The sequence below is a fragment of the Corvus moneduloides genome, chromosome 2, assembly GCF_009650955.1.
Source record: "Corvus moneduloides isolate bCorMon1 chromosome 2, bCorMon1.pri, whole genome shotgun sequence".
NCBI classification, from domain to species: domain Eukaryota; kingdom Metazoa; phylum Chordata; class Aves; order Passeriformes; family Corvidae; genus Corvus; species Corvus moneduloides.
This window is the reverse complement of record NC_045477.1, coordinates 118,436,252-118,458,174: the sequence shown is the minus strand read 5'-3', so window position 1 is coordinate 118,458,174 and position 21,923 is coordinate 118,436,252.

Genomic DNA, 21,923 nt, shown 5'->3' with positions numbered 1-21,923 from the left:
TTTTACTTGGCTTGAGAAAAACTCGCCGGCGAGAAGATGGGAAACACTGCCAGCAGTGCAACCTGAAATAGAACAAACCCTTCAGATTCTCAGTGAAAACGCAGTGGGAGCTGCTCTGATCCCTCTGCTCCTTCTGTAGGACTGTGTTGGAGCTGGAGAGCTTTATCTGAGCATCTGAGCTGTGGCTGGAAGAGCACGGCCCGTTGTGCTGACTAAGGCTCGGGTTCAGTAAAAAGCAATGACATGACCCTTTCTGTGCCAAAGCTACAACAAACACAGGGTCAGAAGCTGGTGAAAAAGCCAGCAGAACCAGGCCAGAACATTTAAAGTGGTCTGCTGATACACACCCTAAGCATATTACGTAGCTGAAAATTTTTGCCCACTTAAGAATTTCGAGTGACCACACCCAGGAATGTGTTAATACTGTTGTAATTAGGGGTGCGACAACTAGTTCAGATAAAATAAAAAACAACCTGAAACTACACCCAAAACTTTAATGATCCCCTCTCATCCTGCCCTGTATTGTTTCACCTTTAATCTCTTTTTTTTCTCTTCCACACACCTTTCCAGTTTTGAACAAAGAGGAAGCAGAAATACTGACAATAGCAGAGCAGGCTTGTCTCATTTCAGTGACCAAAACCAGCAAGTATTGCAAATCTCATAAAAAGTCAAGACCCTAAATCTCCAGCACGTTTTACACAAATGATCTGTGCTTTATAAAATCTCTTCTGGACACAAAATGTTTAGCCTCCCTCCAGGTTTCAACCAAAGAAAGGTAATTTCCATGCACTGATAGTATTTGTGAGCACCTGATGTTTGCAGTTTAAATGATCATATGTTTCTGACGACTAGCTACAATAGCCTGGAAAACACCTTTCTTCCCAAGACTCTTCCCTGCCCCACTTCCTCACACAGGGGAATACAGATCAAGAGAGGATGTGGGGCTGGAAGACCTGCATATTTCCATATTTTCTTCTCTTGCTTCTGTGCTCAAGGTTAAGCTGGTTATTGGATGTAGAATAAGGAAAGAAAGCCTTCCTGCCACACTGAAGGTGAGACTGGAGAGAGGATAGGGCTCCTTCCTTTTGCTGTAGCATGGAGCATCATCCACCTCCCCATGGGATCCCCCATTGGACTGAAGACTTGCTCTCTTTTTCCTGCATTTCTAGGAGCTCAGAGCATTTTTGGCTCCTGAGCTGAGGTGCTTTCATCTGCCAGAGCATGGAGGAGAGATGTGAGGAGTGAAGGGTAGTCTAGGGACTGTTTAGTGGTCCCCATGGCCAATAACTTCTTATGCATTTGTGCACAAATCATGACTAACCTTTCCAGGTGACTCTGTGAGGCCTAGTCATGAACAGAAAAACAAATGGTGGCAGAAAAATTAAGATAGTGTTGACATTTGACTAAAGCAATCATATTTTTTGTGATTTATAACACAGCCTTGAAAGGTTAATTTTTTTCTTTTTGTTTATTAAACCAATTGTTTGTTTTACCTTGACATTATCAGGAATTCTCCAGGTTCCTCTTCACATCTTTTTAGTGGTCAGCCTGCAAAAAAACCTTCAAGGGACTTGGCTTGAGGCAACTCCCAAGAGCTTCAACAGCAGCAACAAAGGAGCTGAATCCTTCCCGCATGGGCCAGCTTAGTTTGTCCTTTTGCCCCAGCTGTTTCTGCTACTTGAGTTACATTTGGCTATGTTAATTAAACAAAAGTAAATTTTAGCCTGACTGAAAACTACTTCCCTTTCAGTTAGGTGGCATTTCTTTAATGGCAAACTGTCCTCAGCTTCCTATGTTTCTTTCATAGGCTGTACTATTTAAACAAATAAATTCAGTACAGCAAAACCCATGCAGGAAGCAAACCATTTTCTAACAAGGAAACTACTGTGAAATCATGAGCACCTTTTGGATTAAAGGAAATTTTCTGGATTTGGTCAGGAACTAGTGAAAAAGTAGAATGCCTTTTTCATCCTCTTTGAGCAAAATTTCCTCCATTTTTCCTCAGCTCAACCATAGACACAAATCTCAGTAAGACTCACCTTCCAGATTCCAATGTAGTGTCTATCTATCTATCTATCTATGTATATATACATACTAAGAGAATAGATTTATATTTGAAAAAAAAAGTACTAAAAATTCCACATGCAGTTTACAAGTTTCAGACACGAAAAGTGTGAATTCCTGTGTCACAGGGTGTCACATGTGAGGGCTGTAAATGGGGTGGAGGCAAAGCACAGTCACTGATCCCAGCTCTGCACCCCTACCTGGCTTAGTTCTGATGAGCTTCGTGTGGGCTTGATCCCCATATGGGCCATTCACTTAAGAGCTAGACTCACTGGTCCTCGTGAGTCCCTTCCAACTCAGAATATTCTGTGATCTGATACCCCAATTTTGAATGCAAAGAGCAGCCAGGAAACACAAGTGGAGCCCGGCCCATGGCCACACTGTGTACCTACGTTCCCTGAAAGCCTCCATCCTCCAAGGTCTGAGAGCATCTGGCTTTTGTCAGGGAGGGCTCCCTGAATGAGAGAGCTCCTGAGTTCCCCAGGCACTAAGTCAGCTCCTCCAGCAGGCACTGTGCTGCACACAGTTACCAGGACTCCCTAGTTCCCACCTCTCACTGCACATTCTTTCCCCCTTTAATTTTTCTCCCTCTCTCACACGCCATGACCTTGGTGGCAGAATGAACACGCTTAATCAAAAAGGGAAGAAAAACAAGTGCAGCCTTGTGCCACCACCTGTAAGCTGCCCTGAATTCATTACCTGCATGGTGCCAGACAGTGAGGTTCCCAGCCACCGTGAGCAAAGTACAAACACTACCTCACACCAAAGGCATGTGCATAGGAACGAAAAAACAACAACAGGATTCCTGTACACATTACTTCAGTCTTGCAGGCTTTCTTTTTTTTTAACGTTATTTTGCCTCAACATGGGCATTAGAGGCACGGTCTTGATTTATTTCATTATTTCTTCAGATATGCATGAAGCTTGTTGGCAGGTTCAGCCACTTTCTAAAGGTCTTCACAGAGTTTAAAACAGCTGGACAGCTCTGCAAAATCATAAGCAAGGCTTGTTGTTGGTTTAAAAGCTAGGAAATATTAGAAGATGGCAAAAACCAGATTATCTTCTTGCCTTCCAGCTTCTGAGCTCTTGAAGTGTGCGCTATCAAATTGCTAAACTTCCCAGTCATGGTCACAAGGGCTGGAAACTTGTGTAGCTTTTGTTTTAATCCTGCAGTTCCCCTCTCCTGGGTGGCCGAGCTGCAGGTGGCTCTTGCTCTGTGAAGGAATTGCATGAAAGTTTTAAACACAGGTAGCTTTTAAAACACCAACCAAGGCAGTAGTTGTAACATGTTTGGCCAGGTTTCAGGAAGATTATTTTCTCAGCTTATCTAATGGAATGTATGCCTCACTCATGGAGGCAGCTACTGGTTTTCCAGAGACAGGGGCATTTACCAGTAAAATGGCATCAAGGAGCAGCCACTTTCCCGCTCCCCTGTCCTCATTTGCCCTTTGCAGAGAGTTTCAGCTTTCTGTTGTTTAAAAAGCCAGAGGTGCAGCGGGTAGGTTTTCTGGACTGCATTTAAGCTGTTCGTACCGGGGTATCTGATGACAATCCCCATTGTGAAACAGGCCACCACCACCAACTCAGAAGCAGAAAAAGTTTGGGTTGTGCTAAAGTTTGGACAGTCCTTTGTGCAGATGGGCCCCATCTGAGCGGCCCATGCTGCTCATCTGCTCCATTCTCAGTAACCTCAAGGGCTGCCTGGGACGTGGCCAATAATATCCCACCTATGAAGAGCCCAGTTTTACAGCCTGGACTAAATCAGCCTGGGCTGAGGGATTTGGGATCACATTTCCATTCCTGGGGCACCCAGGCACCGTGCTTGCTTCTGTTTAGTTTTTGGTAGTTTCAGGTTCAGAGCAGTAATAAATCTGAAGGAAAATGTCACAGTTAAATTATAAAAATACCCATTTTTTTTGCTTCACAGTTCTCTCTTTTTTTTCTCTTCCCAACATATCAGTCATTCAGGGATCGTATTTTACCACATCTCTCTGCTATTTCCCAAGCCAAGGTTTGGTCAATGAAACATTAGATCATAATGAAACAGCAGCAGTTATGTGCTCAGAAATGCAAGAAGCCCTTTTTACTATGGTTTTGCTCTTATCCAATTTCAAAGGTTCACTAGAAGACTTGTGAAACTAACCCACTCAAAGTGTGAATCAAAAGCTTGGTCTGTGCTCATAAGCTGTGCTGGAGAAGGAAAACTGTCTGTCCTCTGTGCTGAGTCAAGCTATTAACCCACCCCAAACATATGTACGGGGAATTCACGGAGCACCCACTTCTTACCACGTCTGGCCTTGCTCCTGCCAGTCTGACACAGATCCTGCCTTCCACCCCCTCTCATCTGCACCTCCCATTTGTTTTTCTCTAGCTCCCCTTTGCACTCTTGCTCTGGTGGAGTGGGAAAATCTGCAAGGCAAAGGCAGCTCAATGCCCACGAACTTCCAAAGTTCAAGCACTGGGCTCCTGCACCTTCCCAAGCCTCCGAGGCTTCCCAATCTCTCTACAAAACCCATGATTCAAGTCACTGCAACCAACTCACTTCTCCCCAGTGCCTGGCAAAGGTGAGCCCACCACTCAAATGCTCTCTGGGACCCTCTTGTTTGCCTGCAGCAGAGTCAGCACTTTCCTCTGGGACATCCACTTTCCAGCTGTTGTGGCCAGAGGTTGGGAGCAATAATGGAATTTATGGCCTGCAAAGCATTGATCTGGTTGCTGGTGCCTTGATAGAAATAAAAAAAAAAAAAAAAAAAGAAATAACTAATTAGAACTGGCCATCAAACCTTCACCCTTTCTACAGCTGGATTTAAAAAAAACCAAAATCAAAACCAACAAAACTACAACCACCACTTTTTTTGGGCCCAAATTATCAGTTGTGCCAAAGGTGCTTTGTTACTACTGAAAAGTCAACATTCAGGGTATGATTTTCTGTGTTTGATTGAAAATCCCCAAAGCACACAAAATATTATTTTCAAGAGTTTTTCATAGGAAAAAACAAGCCCTAACTTTATTTTTTCCCTCCTCTTTCTTTTGCATCAGAGGAGTTCCACACACTGTCTAATAAAGTCAGATCTTGGGGTGAAATTATTTGCTGTAGGGAAGGCAAGGCCAGACCTCCTGTTTTGTTTCCTACCAAGGGACATTCTGAACTGGGAGTAGACCACCACATCTCTAGTTCCAGCTACACACAAAAACCTGAGCGACGAGCAGTCAGAGCTGAACAAAATGTTTTTTGAACATGATCAATAATAAAAGTGGAGATGGGAGAGATGAGTATCATTTACATATTTAAATACATAAAAATTTGACTCTGGTTGACAAATTATATTTAAAAAATGATTGGGGGAGAAAAACATTTTGAACAGCATTGATGTTTTAAAAGTTAGGCAGTGTGTTCGTTTTAGAATAGAGTTGTTGTTTCATACTGTGTACACGTTAAATAGGAAAGATGTAGGGAAAAACTTTGCCCTGAAGATGAAACAGAGTCTTTGGTCTGAGCTTGCCATTTGCTGACTCAGAACAAAGTAGTGTTGTGTGGAGGGGTCACACTGAAGGAAAATAAAACCAGCCCCCAAAACATTTCACACCAGAGTTTTGCCCTTGTTATTTTTTCTTTATTGCAGTTCAGCTACCAGATCAAGGATGTATTACTTACATGTTATTTATACTTTTGTAATTAATGGGTATGAGCATTATTAGTGACCTCTTGCATCATCATCACCACCACATTCTTTCATATTCAAAGTGTATCTGAGGGCCTAAGCAGGCAAAAAGAGAACAAGTTGTTTGTTGTAGCAACAGCTCTTTCATTTTTGCCGGGAAAACTCCTTGTGGCCTCCAGACACTTTATAAACAGGAGGAACCGCTTTGGAGAAGATGCTGATTCAGTTTCCTCCCCCGAGAGAATGAGAGGGTGAAAATATCCCGTGGTCATACGGGGAAAACACTAAATTAAACTTCTTAAATGTCCTTTCAATTATGCTTGAAGGAAGGTAGCTTAGTATTTGAGGATAATGGGAGTTATTTACAAGATTGTCAGTTATATAAATATTCCCAGGCTGTTATCCAACCATTCCCCATTAATCACTCGGTACTTCAGTTAACTTCTACAACTACCCCACACCACGGTTGTAGCCCTGGACACACACTCAGCTCCTGGCTGGTTAACCCCTATGTCCAAGCCAGCCTCAATGTTTCCTGAGTGCTTTTTCCTGCTGCTCCCATCGCCTCAGCCCTCCACACCCTCTCTCACAGATTTGGCAACGACTGTCTGCTCCTGCTGCTGCCAGGGTATTCCTCCTGTGCTTGGCTTTATGGGGAGAATCCAGCCCCGGCTGAAATGCACAGAAAAGCCCCAGACAACGCTGCTAATTCGTTTATACCCCTTCATTACTTAATGCAAAACATAAAGCAGCTCATCTGCTGCTAAGAGGTTCCAGCTCCTCCTCCTTCTGAAGCATGAGTTCAGCTTTCCATGGGACTTCTCAGGAAAGAAGGGAGCTCATGATTGAGATTACGGTCAGAGATTGTGGGTTTGCCCAAAAAAGGAGAAGAAGAAGGTTTGAAAACCTCCCCTTCTCACCCCTACATTTATATTCTTTACAGAAGAGCAGGTCTGGGAAGGTGAGGGGGTGGCACATAGCACTTTCCCAATTGTCAGACAGTGAGAAAACACAGCCAAACTCCTCATCCAGCAGTGACCCATTTACCTTCAGGCAGAGATGGAGATCTCATTAGATACTGTAAAACATCCCAAAACTTTTCTTTATTTTTTTTTTTCTTCTCTCACAGCCTGGGTGTTCATAAGCCTTAACCTGTGAAATCTGTAGTCTCACCTGCTCCTCTGGCTGTGCTGGGTTCGCACAATGCAGTGCTTCTTTCTACCAGATGTCTTCAAAACTACCTTCTTCAGTAGTTTTGAAGAAATCTGTAACACCAAAGTGGGCTGACAAGCCATTGAAATGTTTGAAGGTGCTTGTTAAAGGTTTAAGAACATAAAGTTGTTTCCAACAAATGTAACAACAGCAACAAAAAAAGTCTTGGGCTGCAAGACCACTGAGCAGGCAAACAAACAGATTTTTGTCAAGCCCTTTTTGTAAATATAGTTTACCTTCACTTCTGTAAAACTCTATTTTTTTGTTCTTTTGTTTTCTTGAAAAAAGACTTCTGCTCCCAACAGAGCATTTACTTTTAGGTGAACAAACATGCTGTGAGAACCGTGGCAGTGGGGACTGAAATGACAGCAAAGCTCTGCTTGGGGAAAAAAGGAGGGAGTATCCGATCCAGGGTAAACAAGGTAATACACCCACATTTGGGTGATGAATCATGAAAACAAGAAAGAATTAACCCTTGAAGTTTATTTTAGCTACAAAATAAGGTTTTCCATGGGAGAAAAGCAGACAAATCAGGTGTTGGTTTGCCAGATGGGCAAGCTGGAAAAGGGAGCCTGGCCATCCCTAGGGTCTGGGTGGCAGCTCCGTCCTGCCTGTGAGCTGCTTTCTGCAGTCCTGGATCCTAAGGCTGTTTTCCAAACATCTCTTGACAGCACAGGATTCACCAAGCATGAATCTTAAAGTTAGAAGGAGAAAAGAGTTAATGGCAGTGCTGATCTGACCAGTTCATGTCTCTGTTTGGAAGAATGTGTTGCTCTTCAGGTGTTAGCACTGCTCATAGTTAGTTTTTAATTCCTGTTCCTTTTTAACCTTAAAAATAAAGGATCTCTTTCACAGAAGACTGTTGCAGCCAACTCAGACCAAGGATATCCAATATCCACCCAACTCCAACAGAGTTCCTGAGCTGAGAAATGGTGTTGTCCAGCTATATAGCAATTCATCTCATACCCATAAAGCGCTGCTATATAGTTTGGGATTTAGCAACCAGGAATTCCACATGATAATGTGCGTGTGTGTGTGTGTGTGTGTGTAAGGAGAGTAATCTTTCATTGTTTCTTTTCAAAGGAAGCCCATGAGCATCACAAGTTGATTTCTGAAAAAATTTAGGTTGAACAGCTTTGATACAGATTCAGGTAAAGGACTGGGGGGCCACCGAGATGTTTAAAAAGTTAAAAGTTTCAGGGTTTTCAATGGAAATACAAAAAGTTTCAGGAAAAAAAAAAAAAGAAGTGCAGGTTATTGTACCTGGAGGCTTTATCCACCCACCCCACTATTCCAATTATAAGCAAACTTCAGAGAGAGGCTTACCTTGGCAGAGCAGATGTTAATCTAAATTCTGATACAGCTGCTCTGTCCCAGTCACTCAGACCTGCAAAGACTCTTGCTGATCTCCTCTCATGGGAATTAATGCTGTCAGGCAACTGTGATCATAAAAATGCAATGAAGAGCAAAGCTTTGGGTGTTTCTTTTCTGTTTCCCATGCAGGGGGATGAAGTACCCCAGAGACAGCAGCCGAAATTTCTTCTTTGACTTGCATCCCAGCAGAACTACATACTGAAATCCTCCACAGCAGCCCTGCCCTAGCAGAGTCTATGCTGGTGACAGTGGCATCTTCAGGTGTCACCAGGAGCCTAATTTATCCAGCAGTACCTTGCTTCTCACCACTGGCCAGGTGGCCTAAGGAAGTAAGGTTCTAATTTTAGTCTGAGACAGAAAAGCAGCTACAAAAATACACCCATTTTCACTTGTCACCCCAATGGTCTCTACAGAATCCTAATTTTCATATCAAAAGCCCCTTTTCAGAAAAGAACTGCGCTGAGGAGAATCACACCATGTTTTCCAGTCATGGAGGCTGGAGGATACTCACTTGGGAGTACGTTCACAAAACATTTAGCTGCATTTTTATGGTTTTCACTCCAATCCTGAGATTTTTAGAAACATTTTTCCATAACTCCTTACGAGCTTGAGCGCCAAGGTCACATCCACCTTCTGCCTGACTCAGGACCAGTGGCAGAGCAAAGAGGGAGAATCTGGATCTTATGGAAATAATGAAAGTAAAATGATGAACTTCCCATAAACCAGGTTGTTTTCAGAAACACACAGACATTCATTTTTTATGGGTATTAGAGCTTAATCATAGGTCCCTGCAAAGCCCTGAGAGGATCCTCTGCTGTGTGGGGTCTGAGGATGATTCTAGAGATCCCCTTCCAAGAAGTTCCAGACATTCCCACTGTGGGACAGCTGCTCCAGAGCATCGGTTTCATCCATAGGGTTACCCCCCACACCTAAGGCAGGTCAGACACGTTGGAGCAAAGACAACTTTGCTTCTTTTAAACTGAATTCGGTTTCATCACCCTTCTCCAGACTTGTAGCATCAAAATAATTTTCTCCCCTTTTCTAATTTCTTTGCCATGTTTGTGCTGAAGGACCAAGAGGACTGAGAAAAAAACAGCTGGATTTTATTTGAGCCTTTTATTCAGGGTAAGTTTTTCAACACAAAACAAGCAAAAAAGGTCTGCTTGAGTCTTGCTCTGTGTATTATGTATCCCCCTCTTTCTCCCTCTGGACATTAAGTGCTTTGAGGCAAAGGCTGGTTTGCTCTCCGTATTGGGGCAGCACGTGGCATATCTAAAACTTACAATCTAAAAAATACAAATCCCAGGCACCTGAGGCAAGCAAACTGCAATCCATGCCCGCATGAGCGCAGGCAACTGGCAACTCTGTAGTAAAACCAGCCAGGCTGATTGGAAACTGGCCAGATGGCAGCTACTGCAAGCTAAAAGGATTAATTATTTGGGGATCATGCCTGGAGAGCAGGCGTGATGAATGCAATGTATAATTCCTTGTCACGACTGTATGTCAGCACTGGGAAATAAGGAACAGCCTGTACCCTGGGATACAGTCACAGTCATCTTTGCTCTCTCTGAGGGGTTTTTTTAATAAGACCCGGAAGATGAACAGGGTCTCACTTTTTAGCCTGAAACTGTATGTGTGAGTGGCTATGGTCTATCAGCCTTTGCCTTCCTGCAATTACATGGATGACAAACATCCTTATTTATTTTACCTATTTCACAACTGTAGTGTTAATTAACTATTTTATTGGGTCTGTATAATTAACCATGTCATAACGCAAATTCTACAAGACTGCTCTATTTTTTTCCCCCTTTCAGCTTAGCACCTAAGACCCTGTAGCTGCCTTTTCTGAGCAGGTATTTCACAAGATAGGCCCTACTGCTGCTGGCCAAAGAAAACTGCCAGCCAACCTCTGAGAGTTCCTAAAATTGTCTGGCCTAATTAAGCACAGTTTGTGTAAGTGGAAAAATCCACTGAGGAGTTTGCTGCCAAATGTGCCCCGCAGGGCTCATCTGGGGCTACCTCTCTGCTGTGGCTCAGCAGTGGGGGCTCGGTCGCCTTCTCCCACCTCCGGCCCGCACGCGGCTGGGGCAGGAGCTGGGAGGGCTGCGATCCTCCTGACCTGCCAAGCGGGGAAATTCCTCTGCACGCAGCAAAAACACCTCCCTGGCTTTTTAATCCAATGTATCCACCTCGGTGTGGAGACAAAGGCAGAGCTCCGCCACGGCCTGCTCCTCCCGCCGGGCAGCGCGGCCCTGGCTGCGCTCCCGTCCGAGCGGCACCAGCGACAGCCTGTTTTTGACAGCTCTGCATAAGCACAGTTATTTCTAGCACAGTTTCCCGGAGCTGTGCCAACAGACTTTTTTTTTTTTTTTTTTTTTTAACAAATATATTTTCAGACCCCATCTAGCCCAAGAGTGCTATATTCTTCACCTAGACACGGGTGTAGAGTTACAGGCCATGGATGAGGCTGTGGGGAGGAGGAAGGATGACCTGAGTTCTCGTAAAGCATTTTTACCGTAATCTCTGGGGCTTTACTCTCTGACCTGGGCTTAACCACATGTGGTGAGAACAAAGACAGGGCTCCAGCCACTTTGGCCCTGCTGCCTGCGCCTCTCCTCGTGCAAAGCGCCACTTTGCTCCTCAGGTACCCGTGTGATAGGAGCACGAGCTGTGTCTGAGGGAGATGTTTGCTGAGCAGGACTATGTGCAAATGCTTGTCGAGCCTGTCCCCCTTTCATCAAACTGCCACAGCTCACAGCAGGGCCCTGGCAAGGCTGCATTGAACTGAAAGGAAAGAAATTAAGCTCTTTGACTAGCCGACAGTGTTTGTCTTCCCCAGTTGCCATCCCTGTACCAAACTCCTTGGCAGCCACAGCTCTTCGCTCAAGGGCTGCTGCTGTGCTTGTGGGCTTGGTAAGGACATCCCCCCACCGTCACATAACCACTGTTTGGGGATCTTTCTCAAGTATATCCCTTGGTGGAATGAAATGTACTCCTTCAGTAAAGCCACCTCTTTTTGGTTGGACTTCAATGATCCTTGGGTGTTCCTTCTAACTCAGGACATTCTACCATCTCACAGTTTTTTAGATCCTTCTTTCAGTGACAAAGGACACATCAATGGATCTCTGTCATTGCATCGGTTGCAGGAATTCTGCAGAAAAACCCAGATCTAGCTTCGGCTGTTGGATTGAAGGAGTTTCTGACTGGGTTTTTTTGAGATCTGAGTGTGGGAGAAAGGAGCCCAGATTTCCAGGATGCTTTTGCATTGCAGGGAGCTTCCCCACAGAGCCCTCCCCTCAGCCCTTCCAGACCCCTCTCTATTTACTTATGTGTGACTTCTTTAGCTCTAATCTGCTACTTTGCTCTTGTGGAGCTGGAGCTAACACATAAATAAGGCAAACAAAACAGAGAGAGTCCTCTAATGCCTCTCTGCACTGTTGCTCCTCAGGGCCAAACTAGATTTTAGGAGCTTGCCTGTGTCCATCACTGTTTTCTCACCTGAAACCATAATCTTCTCTTTGTGCTTTTGTGCTTTCCGTCACTTCCATAGCAACTAGTTGTGATGGCTCCGAGGATTATCGCTTCAGGAAGGAAATAAGCAGTGATGGAAGAAAGAAAGGGCCTGTTTTTTTGCTCTGATCCTGCTTTTATGATGAGTGCAGATAAAATAGTGTTCTTAGCTGATCTCCAGACAGTCCACAAGCTGAAAGGGTAGCCACAAAGTTGGGTTTGTTTCCTCCTTTTCTGTGAGTCATTGTGTTTGGGGCTTCTGGCCGAGCCAAAACAATATGAGAAACACGTTCACCAAGAGCCTGCTCACCTTGCTTGGCTGACCTGTCCAGCTCAATCAGTTCATGCAATCAAATTGACTTTCCTCAGAAAGGATCACTCATCTGGCTCTAATACAGCACAAAATATTTGTACAAATTCCTCAGTAATAAAAACATTCTGAGGAAAGGACCTGGATGATACATGCTCAGTGGTCACAGAGTGAAGGCTGGGAAACAGAAAAGTTTCCTGAGGTTTTGGCTGAGCCCAGCTGATAGAAAAGCCCTTTAGGTAACAATATTAACTTGGGAGAGAGACTTTTAGAGATCACAAGGAACATCTTATTTCTCTCCAGTGCCTCAGTCAAATCAAGCAACTCAAATATCTGGAGTCATAAGAAACAACATTGAGGATACTGCAGGGAAAAAGGGGTAGTGTGAGCCCATCAGGAAAAATCTGCCAGGAGGGTATGGAGCAATACAACTCCCTCATAGTACTGCAGGAGGATTGGGGGCAGCTGAAAACAGGGTTAATGATGTGAGTGATCCATCCTGGGGAAAAACACTGGGGAGACACCCTTGCCTGGAGGAGAAGGATGGGAAAGGGGGAAGACCAGAGGAAAACTGTGAGTCAACAGTGAGCTGTGTTGCTCTCTGAGCTGGTAAGGATAATGCTACCAGGATCCAGAGTCAAACAGGGACAAAACCTCCTGTTTCTCGACTGCTGTCCCTTTGCTGCAGATGTGGCTCTGCAGGGTCTGCCACATCTAGGTCTCCACAGTCATTTGTGCCCCCCACTTGCAATGCCAGGCATCAACACCCACCAGAAGACCAGCACAGAGGGTTCTTTGTGCTGCCCTTGTTGTCCTGAAAGGCCCCTGTAATTTGTATTATTGTTTTCCCAGAAGTGACGGTGTGTTCAGGAGAAATGCGCGTTATTTGAGGTGCTCGACACAGTGATTTTTTTGTCATTGCAGGTGCAGCCACAAACGAAATGGAAAACAAGCTCATTCCTTCAACAGGGTACTGTTACTGCTAAGCCTGACTAATCATTCTCTGACAGCAGCAGGAATCTGCTGGGGAAGGAGCTCCGAGGTGGGAATGGCAGAGCCCAGATCCTCTCCTCAGGAAGCCCTTGGGGAGCCATGCTCTGCCCACTCCAGGGGGACCATGCCAAGTTCTCCAAGCCTGCTGCCCACTCCCAAAGAAGCCAGTTCCTGCACAAGCCTGCACATCTCATCCCATTAATAAATGCTTTCTGAAGGGCACAAAACAGCCACATGCTGGATCTGTGCTCTGGTTCAGAGCTATGGAGGAGGCTTGATTTTTTGGGTCTTTTCTTGGGTAGAGGTGGTTTGCTGTGACGATTTCCTTCTGGGGCTGTCCCTGGCAATGGCATGCCCAGGGAGGGCAGCAAGGCTGTCTCCCTCTCCCCCAGCAGCCTGTTTTTTTGAAGAAGGGCTCCTCTGCCTGGTGTGGAGCACCTGTACCCTGCTGCATTCCCTGGGAGCCCTGAGGAGTTGGTGACATGCTTGCACCTGGCTCTGGGCTACCCAGGAAGCCCCATCCCATGGTTCTCCTGTGGCCACCCATGAGCCAAGTCCGTGGGAAGGAGTCACAGGTACACTGCTTCACCACAGCCGTGTGCTGGCAGCCCCAAGCAAAGTGGCTGAAAGAAAAAGACTATTTTGGTGGGGGGTGAGAGGAGTAGAGCATGGTGGGTTGATGCCTGCAGCACCACTCACGATTTCATTGTGACTGCTGGGGTTGGCAGGAAAGTTCCAGCACCTGTGTGTTCAGCAGAGGTCACGAGGTGCCACCATCCCAGTGGGTGTCTGTGGGTTTGGGGCAGAGCTGCTAAGTTGGGTCCAGGCACTTGTGTGGCTCCAGACAGGCAGTGTCACACCTACCCAGTCTCCCAGGGTGCTGCCACACCAAGCTGACAGCACCAGACTGGGAAAGGTGAGGTAAAGGTTTGTGCAGGTGACCTTGAAAAGCTGGAGAGAAAGCCATTTGCATGTGTACTTTAGGAAATCTCTCCAAGGAGCCTAACGAAAGTTCTAATCACAAACCACCTTCAAGCGAGCAGTAATGACAAAGGGGAGCTCAGAACCACGAACAGGGTAATGCACTGAACTAATACATATTCACCACCTCTCACGTGGAGGCTGCATCAATCAGATCCGCTTCATTCTTCACAGTCTGATCCAAGACAGGTCATGCATAATCTTTCTTCTTGTCATTCAAGTCTGTGCTGGAGAACGGTGGTTCCAGTTCTGTTTACCAGGCTGTGCTGCGAAGATTGCTTTGCTGATGATTTTGGTGTGGTGTGTTAGGAAGAATCAGCTTCTTTGTGGGCATGTGCACAGGTACATAGAAAATGAAAAATTTTCCTTGTTGAAAACTTCTGGGGCAAAACTAGGCTGGGATATATTTAGGAAAAAGCCCCAAAGGGACATTTTTCAGAATGTTACTCTTAAACCTTTACACATCAGGGACATGACTGTTCTCTACGTGGAGGCCTTTTCCACCACTTTGACAACGCAAGATGTCCTCCAGGGAGCAAGCAACATTTTGTTTCCTTTTTGCTAAACATTTTTTTTTTTTCTAAGATGAAAAGGAAAAAAAACAAGTCGAGAAAATAACATTTAAAAAAAAGAAAAATTTACTCGGATTTGTAGGGAGGACAACATGCAAACCCAGGACTGCAGGGTCACATAAAAGTGCAGCTGGAATAGAGATAGTTAGGTCACGTGGCCCCATAAAGCAGGACCAGATGGACAGAAACCTGCTTTATTGAAGGTTTGAAACAGTCCAAATCTGTGCTGAAAACTCCCCAAGCCCTCCCTCCCCATAAAAGCTTGCCTTTTCCATTCACCTTTCTCTGTTCCTTTGCCTACAAGACGGCCGAGACCTACAGAGCACAGGTGGAGGAACACAGAAAGCTTGTGCATGCAGACAAAAGGAACAAAAGAAAAGGCTGGTGATGTATGAAGCCAATAACTAAAGCCTTTCACACAAGCTTCTTCCTTAATTACTGTATTTAGCACCACTGGCGTAATCAAGGACGCGGAGCTGTGACTGTTCAGTCACTCGTGACAGACCCAGTGCAGTGTAACCTCATCCCCTCTCCTCACTGCCTTCCCTGAAGCCTTTCCAAGAGCATCCTTCATTCTCCAGCCCTGCAGCCTAGAAAATAAGTCAAGGGTGAGTACTGAGCTGTGCCAGGATGCTCTGTATGCTGAAATGACTACTGTCACGTTATATCAAATACCTACAAGCCACAAAAATCCCCCAAAGCTAAAACCGACCTGGAACATCAACTCTGGCTATCTTTCCATGATACAATTCCTTGGGAAGCAAATGTCACTTAAAAGATGCCCTCCTGCTCTCATCTCTACTGTACATGCAGCTCCCTCCACCCAGCTGTGACCATCTCTGTGCTTGTCTCTCTCTGTTTTAAGCTAGTTCTAAAAAATGACCTGATTTAAAAAAAAAAAAAAAAATCTGTATTTTGGGGGTTTTTTTGTGAGGATTTTAGTAAGCTAAGACAATTTAGAGCTCTTTTTTTCTCCATGCTCACCAAAAGCATTGGGCTGCTGCCCCAGAGGGCTCTGGGAATTACCTTTGGAAACAGGAGTGGTGGTGAACTGCTGGCAAAGAGAGGGCATGGACGGAGCAGGAGGGATCAGACTGTGAATTCCCATTCTGTCACTTAGCAAAGTTAAACCTCTACACATGAGGGACATGGCTGTCCTCTACATGAAAGCCTTTTCCACCACATTGACAATGTAAAATGTCCTCCAGGGAACAAGTAACATTCCCATTCCCTTTACCTTGAGTGCCTTGGCTGCAGAGGGATCTCATCCCACAAAAACAAGGATCAGATAGTAGCTCTTGTTATAACACGAAGTACTTGGTCTGTGGAATAACTCCAAGTTCATGTTGTTTGGGAAATCCCATTATTATTATTATTATTACACTCTTTTTTAATTTCCTGACTTCCTCATGGCTCCTCTTCCAGCCTGAACTTTGCATCCTTTTCTCTCTTTCCCATCACTTAGTTGTAACTAATGAAAGGGAGAGGAGGTAATGTTAAACTTAATTTCAATAGAGCATCAAAATTCCTTACCAACAGTTGTTATTTTCTGACTTCCACTCAAATTTAACAGTCTTACTCTCAGATATCATTGCAGATGCACCATGTACATGCCAAGGCTTAAGGGATTTGTTCAGAATGAAAATGAGGTGGGAAAAACTGCATCTGTGAAGGTACTGCCTCCATTCTGCCCCTCCAAAGTCCATTGGCACCTTACCAGCCATCCCAGTTGAAGCTGGAGCACACCTGGGAGAGGAATGTGGGGTGATAAACACCAGGTAGAACAGGACTGGCAGGGTCATCAAAAATAGGATAACGGGAATTAGCCAAATAAGTAAGAGATAAATGTCCTCTTCCTACAGCCCTGTTCCTCATCACTGCTCTGCAGAAAGAGTAGGTAACTAAATTAGGCAGAAGAAGCTTTGGGAGGAATATGACGGGAAGCAAAATCCTGACAGCAAGGTCTGTTATGCTCCCAAATGTCCCTCAAGGGAAGCAGCGGACGCTTGAGTCATTTGAACAATGGACTGGACCAAGTGCTGGAAAATAGGCAGGAGGGAATAAATCTGCATTAGCAGAGGGACGTCTCAGATGACCTCATAGTCTGTTTCCACCCATAAAGCTGAGATTCTGTGACAAGACCTGAGCCAGAAGAGGGCAACTATCACAAATGGATACACCCATATCATGGACATGGGAGCTTTGGGTGACCACAATGCCCTAAGTGTTCCATGAATGACAACTCATATTCTTGGAGCATTTAAGTGTGGAAACTGCTTTCTGTCACCCATGGATTCAGGATCTGACTTGTGTGTGCACCTCACCACCCAGCCCATGTCCTGTTTACAGGGTGAGGGAAGAAACCTGGGACATCTGTGTCACTTAGTTGCTCTTCATAGCTAAAATACTTCACCTAGACCAGGCTCAGTGGCTTCTGGGGCCTTCTGATTCCTTTTTTTCTTCTTCCAGTGTTTGACTTTTGGGGACTTCCATCTGGGAATTTTTGTGGGAAGGAAGGGCCCACAAGTCTATTGATCTTAATCCAGGATCAACAAAATGTAGGCCTTTCTTCCAGCACCACAAATTTAAAAAATCACAGGACAGAAGTAAAGAAACAAGCAACAAAGATTAAATGGTTTAAAAAACAGGGACCATCTTGGTTTAGAATAATGCACAAAATCCACCTGCTAGATTTTAATACTCTTAGTATCAACTTCATCCCTTCAAGGATTTCAATTCTCAAAGAAGCCTTCCTCTGATCACATGAATAAAATATCAGCATGAGGAAGCAGGGACCTGTTTCCCAGGATGTGGGAGAGTAAGCATGAGACATTCTCTTCCTTATTGCCTGAAAAATGAAGCTCTCATTCACACCCATGCATGTACATGCCTGCACACCACTTCTGGTGCTCAGCCAGAAGTCAGGGTTCAAACCCACCAACAACTTCTCTAAGCTCCCATTCCCACTCTCCTTCAGCTCTCCAAGGAAAAGGGATGGAGCACCCCACTTCAAGCCTTTCTGTGCTCTGTGTCACCACAGTTCAGCACCACTCCTACCCCCTATCCATCCGAAAGCATCAGGAACCCCCTGGGTACCAACAGCTGCCCATCACGCTCCAGCAAAGGGCATCCATCCTGCCTGCCTGTGGTTCTCCCTCCCATCACTCACCCCAGGAAAAGTTTCCCTCATTGCTAGTGAGTCACGTAAAGCCTTATTAGCCCCTCAATACCTGGCAGGACTGGCAGTAAGCAGTAATCAACGAGTCATTTAGGCAAAGAAAGAGCTCCTGAGAGTGCCATTATAAATTCTGGAAATATAATTTTGTGTGGTAGTGAGAAATGGCACTGATTCAGGCTCTGAACACAACCCAGGGAGTTCAAAGCACTCCATGTACCTGTGTATTCGGGCACACAGGCATAGATGTACATGTGCATTCCCACTCCTGGTGATACCTATCAGCCAGGGGAAAGGAGCTGAGTTAGTCTGTACTGCTCTGGTTGGACTGGACACGTCTACAGCCAGAGTCACACCTGATCCCTCACCTTGCCCTGCCAGACACCAGCTCTGAGCGGCATCCTGCAGTGGCAGCTGTCCTATTCCCCTGCCACCAGGACACAGACAGCTCTGGGCATCAAAAACTCAGCCCTTCCCTTCACTGGGCCTGAGAGAACAGCAAAGTTTCCTTCAAGTCTTTAAAGAACAGAGGTGGACATTTAGCAAGCCCAGGAGCCCTTTGGAATTACACCCCTCACCTGCCTGGGTTAACCCACTCCAAACCTCCCACCTATCTGCAATTTTAACAGCCCCAATCCTTTCAGAAGGCAGTCCCTTCTAGACCAAGCAACTGCTTGGCTCCAGGGGTGAGATGTAGGAAGAAGAGTTTAGGGAGCTCTCCCTGGCTCCTGCTCCAGCACAGCCCCTGCTGCTGGCACATGAGGATGTCAGGAGGAACACAGCTCATCTCTGCAAAGTGAAAGAAGGCTCCTCTGACACTGCAGCCAAGTCCTATTTCGATGATGCAACTGGGTTTGAGCAGGCAAGGGAGTGACTGGGACAGTCTGGGCACGCAAGGTCTTCTGCAGAGTGCAATTAGGAGCTACTGTGATTTCCTCATCAGCTTTGGTAATGGCTGGCGTGACAGAGGAAAAAACTGGTAACACTGGAAGCTTTTATCCTTTTAGTGAGATTTCATTCCTCCAGCAAACAACATGCACCTGAAAGTATGATCTCAGAGATCACAAGCTCAGGTGAAAGCGAGCTCAGTGCACAGGCAAGGCTTGGTGGTGGCGTTAGAAGCCATGTGCTGGCTCATCAGCCTTGCTGCAATCAGCTCCAAAGCAGCCTAAATCCTGGACAAATGTGCTAGAAACCAGGATAAAACCAAATACTAACACACAGCAGGCAAAAAAGACCCGAACCTGTGGTCTACCCATGTGGCTGTGACATGCAGAGCAGGCATCTGTGGCAGCTGGAATCCAGCAGCCAGCTAAACCAGTAGGAGAGGTGCTGCTGGGGTGCCTGGCTCTTGCTCTGCTGTGTGGAGAATTGAGGTGTAAGGGCAGCACATCCTGCCCCGAGGAACTGGTTAATCCTGCTGGCTCCAGGGCTGAGTGCAGCCAGTCACTTGATTTCATTTACAGTGTTAAGCCAGTTATTGAATCCAATTAGTGGGGTCCTGCATGCAGAGAAGTGGATCCACCTGGAGACCAGGAGGGTGGGTTATGGGCTTGTGAAACAGAGTCTGTGCTGAGGAACAACCAGGCATTGCCACACCCCACAACCCCTGTGTCTGCTGCCTGGAGCTGAGAGAAAGTCGATTTCACAGCATGTGACTAACCCCAAAATGTGCCAAGGTGGGTCTCCGGGCAGCAACGTGACTCACTTCCTTTTGAGGACAAACAATTTCCCCTCATCCCCACAGGTCCAGCAGCATGAACAAACCTGTAGCCCGGTTGCACCAACACCTCCATCACAGGACCCCCCTCCTGCTGCCTGGGGCATCCCAGCATCTCCCACCTCTTGTGCCACTGATGGCAGGTGCCTGGGGATGGAAGAGACACCGGCATTGAATGCACCAAAGCTGCCCAGAGAGCCTCTTTCCACAAACAAGAGGCACGAGGGGGGAACCAGGATTCCTGTTTCCCTCCTGCAGCACTGATGTTCATCTTCCCAGGCTGAAACACAGCATCTCATCCCTTTTCTGTGGAGATCACACCTCCCACCACACGCTGGACTCTGCTGAACAGGACCTCCTTCCCAACAGCACTCAGTGTGCAAGGTGGGCTGAGTGGCCTGAAGTCATTTGTCCTGTCAGACCTCCTGTTCCTCTCTACTCCTCCTCTCTCCTGTGGGGACACAACCCATGGGGCCACATCCTCTGGATGCCTGCAACTCATCATCTCTGACTTTGGAGATTTGCAACAGAGATCTGAGTAATTAAGAACCAAAGCTGCATTTCTTTGTCAAAGTCATTATGAAGACATCACTGTAGCCTTTTAAAACCATCTTACCTCAACTAATCTGGGACAGAGAGACACCCTTTCACTCCCAAAATTCAAAGTGCACAGAGTGTTTTTAGCCTCCCCAGCCCAAAATTAAGATGAATACCCCATTTTGCTCAGACATACCAGTAAAGGGAAAGCAGCAATGGTCATATAAATAACTGTCTGATCTGTCCAGCATTGCAGTCAGTTTGGTGGCTCTGTGTCCTCGTTCTTGTTGTGCTCATTTTTCATGAGCAGAGAGCAAAATGTTCATGGAAAATGGATTTCAAAGACATGTGCATAACTGTTCCTGGAAATCTAATTTTACATGTTCAATAAAATCATCGCCTACCCTACAAGAGTTGAACAGGAAAAACCTACGAAGACACTTAGCTGACCACTGCACAATTACCTTCACTGGGTCCAAAGAGCACAAAGTGTGAACGTATCCCAGCAAATGTAGCAGTAATATTGTTAGGCAACCAGGAAAAAGCAGCTGAAATCAAATGATTAATGACTTCTCGTCTTCTTTTTTAATTTTTTTTTTTAATATGGTTTGAACAGGAAGGTTTAAAGCTCAGTTTTTGCAAGATGTTTCTTGCAGGAGCAGATCTGTTTGGAAATCCAGCAGATGCCTGGAGATAATGGCTGTGAGAAGCCCTAAATACCCATCTACCTATCAAGTGTGTAGACAAGCCCACCAAATGATAACATCATGTTACCTTACCAGGAAATGGGGAAGAAATGATCAGCAAGATTAGGCAAAAAAAAAGGTACTTAGCTAGAATTTCTGAAATCCCTTCCAGCCCTTGACTAAGACATTTTTCTTGTCACAGAATAAACCAAGGACTGTTACAAAAACACAGTTGCCCAGGGTAGCAGAAAGGGATGTAAAACAGAAGAACTAAAAAAGCACCCCGGCATGATACAGGAAAAGCTCCATCAAAAATAATGAATCTAAATTCACTGCCTCAGTGGCTGGAGAAACAAAGGATGAGATTGTCTGGCTCTGGACGTCGGAGCCTTAATGTGCTGCTAATAATGTTTATATCATAAAGCAGCGTCGCTGCATTAGCTTTGATTTAGCAACGCCAGTTTACATCAGCTGAGGAAGCCATCTGTAAATTCAGCTCCTCAAATGTAAGTACAGTGAAGGAAGAAAGGCTTGGTCATCCCTGGAGACATAAGAAGAGGACTGCTGGGCTGACCTGGGCACTCCCTGGTGCCCACCCTGCTGTCACTGCTTTGTCACTGGTCTGAGGTGCAAAAGGGACATGTGGTCTGCTTGGCTCAGCCTCTGGCTGTGCAGACCCATCCATCCAGTCCTGGCAGTTCTGCTCGACTTCACTCCAGCTGTGCCCCACTCCAGCTGCACAGGGAACGAGCCTCAGAAACTCTCCAAACCTCCAAGTGTCAGTAGAAGAGATTTTAGGATAAAACTATAAAAGTGATATTAACAGATTGCTGGGACCAGGCGGTTTCACTCAAGAGCTCGAGCTCTGAGGCAACTCAGACTTGAAATTGCTGACCTATTCAGTACAATACCACAGCAGCTGTTGAAATGGCGAGGCACCACAGGAACGGAAGGTGGCAAATGTTACATTCATTCTTAAAAAGGGCCTTTAGAGGTCATCCAGAAACCTGTGGGCTGGGAAGCCAGGCAAGGAGAATTGACAGAAAGCATAACAAAAAGCAGAATAGCTAAAAGTGTGATAGAATGGGAAAGAGCAAAGTTTGTTGAGTGAGAGCTCAGGCATTGCA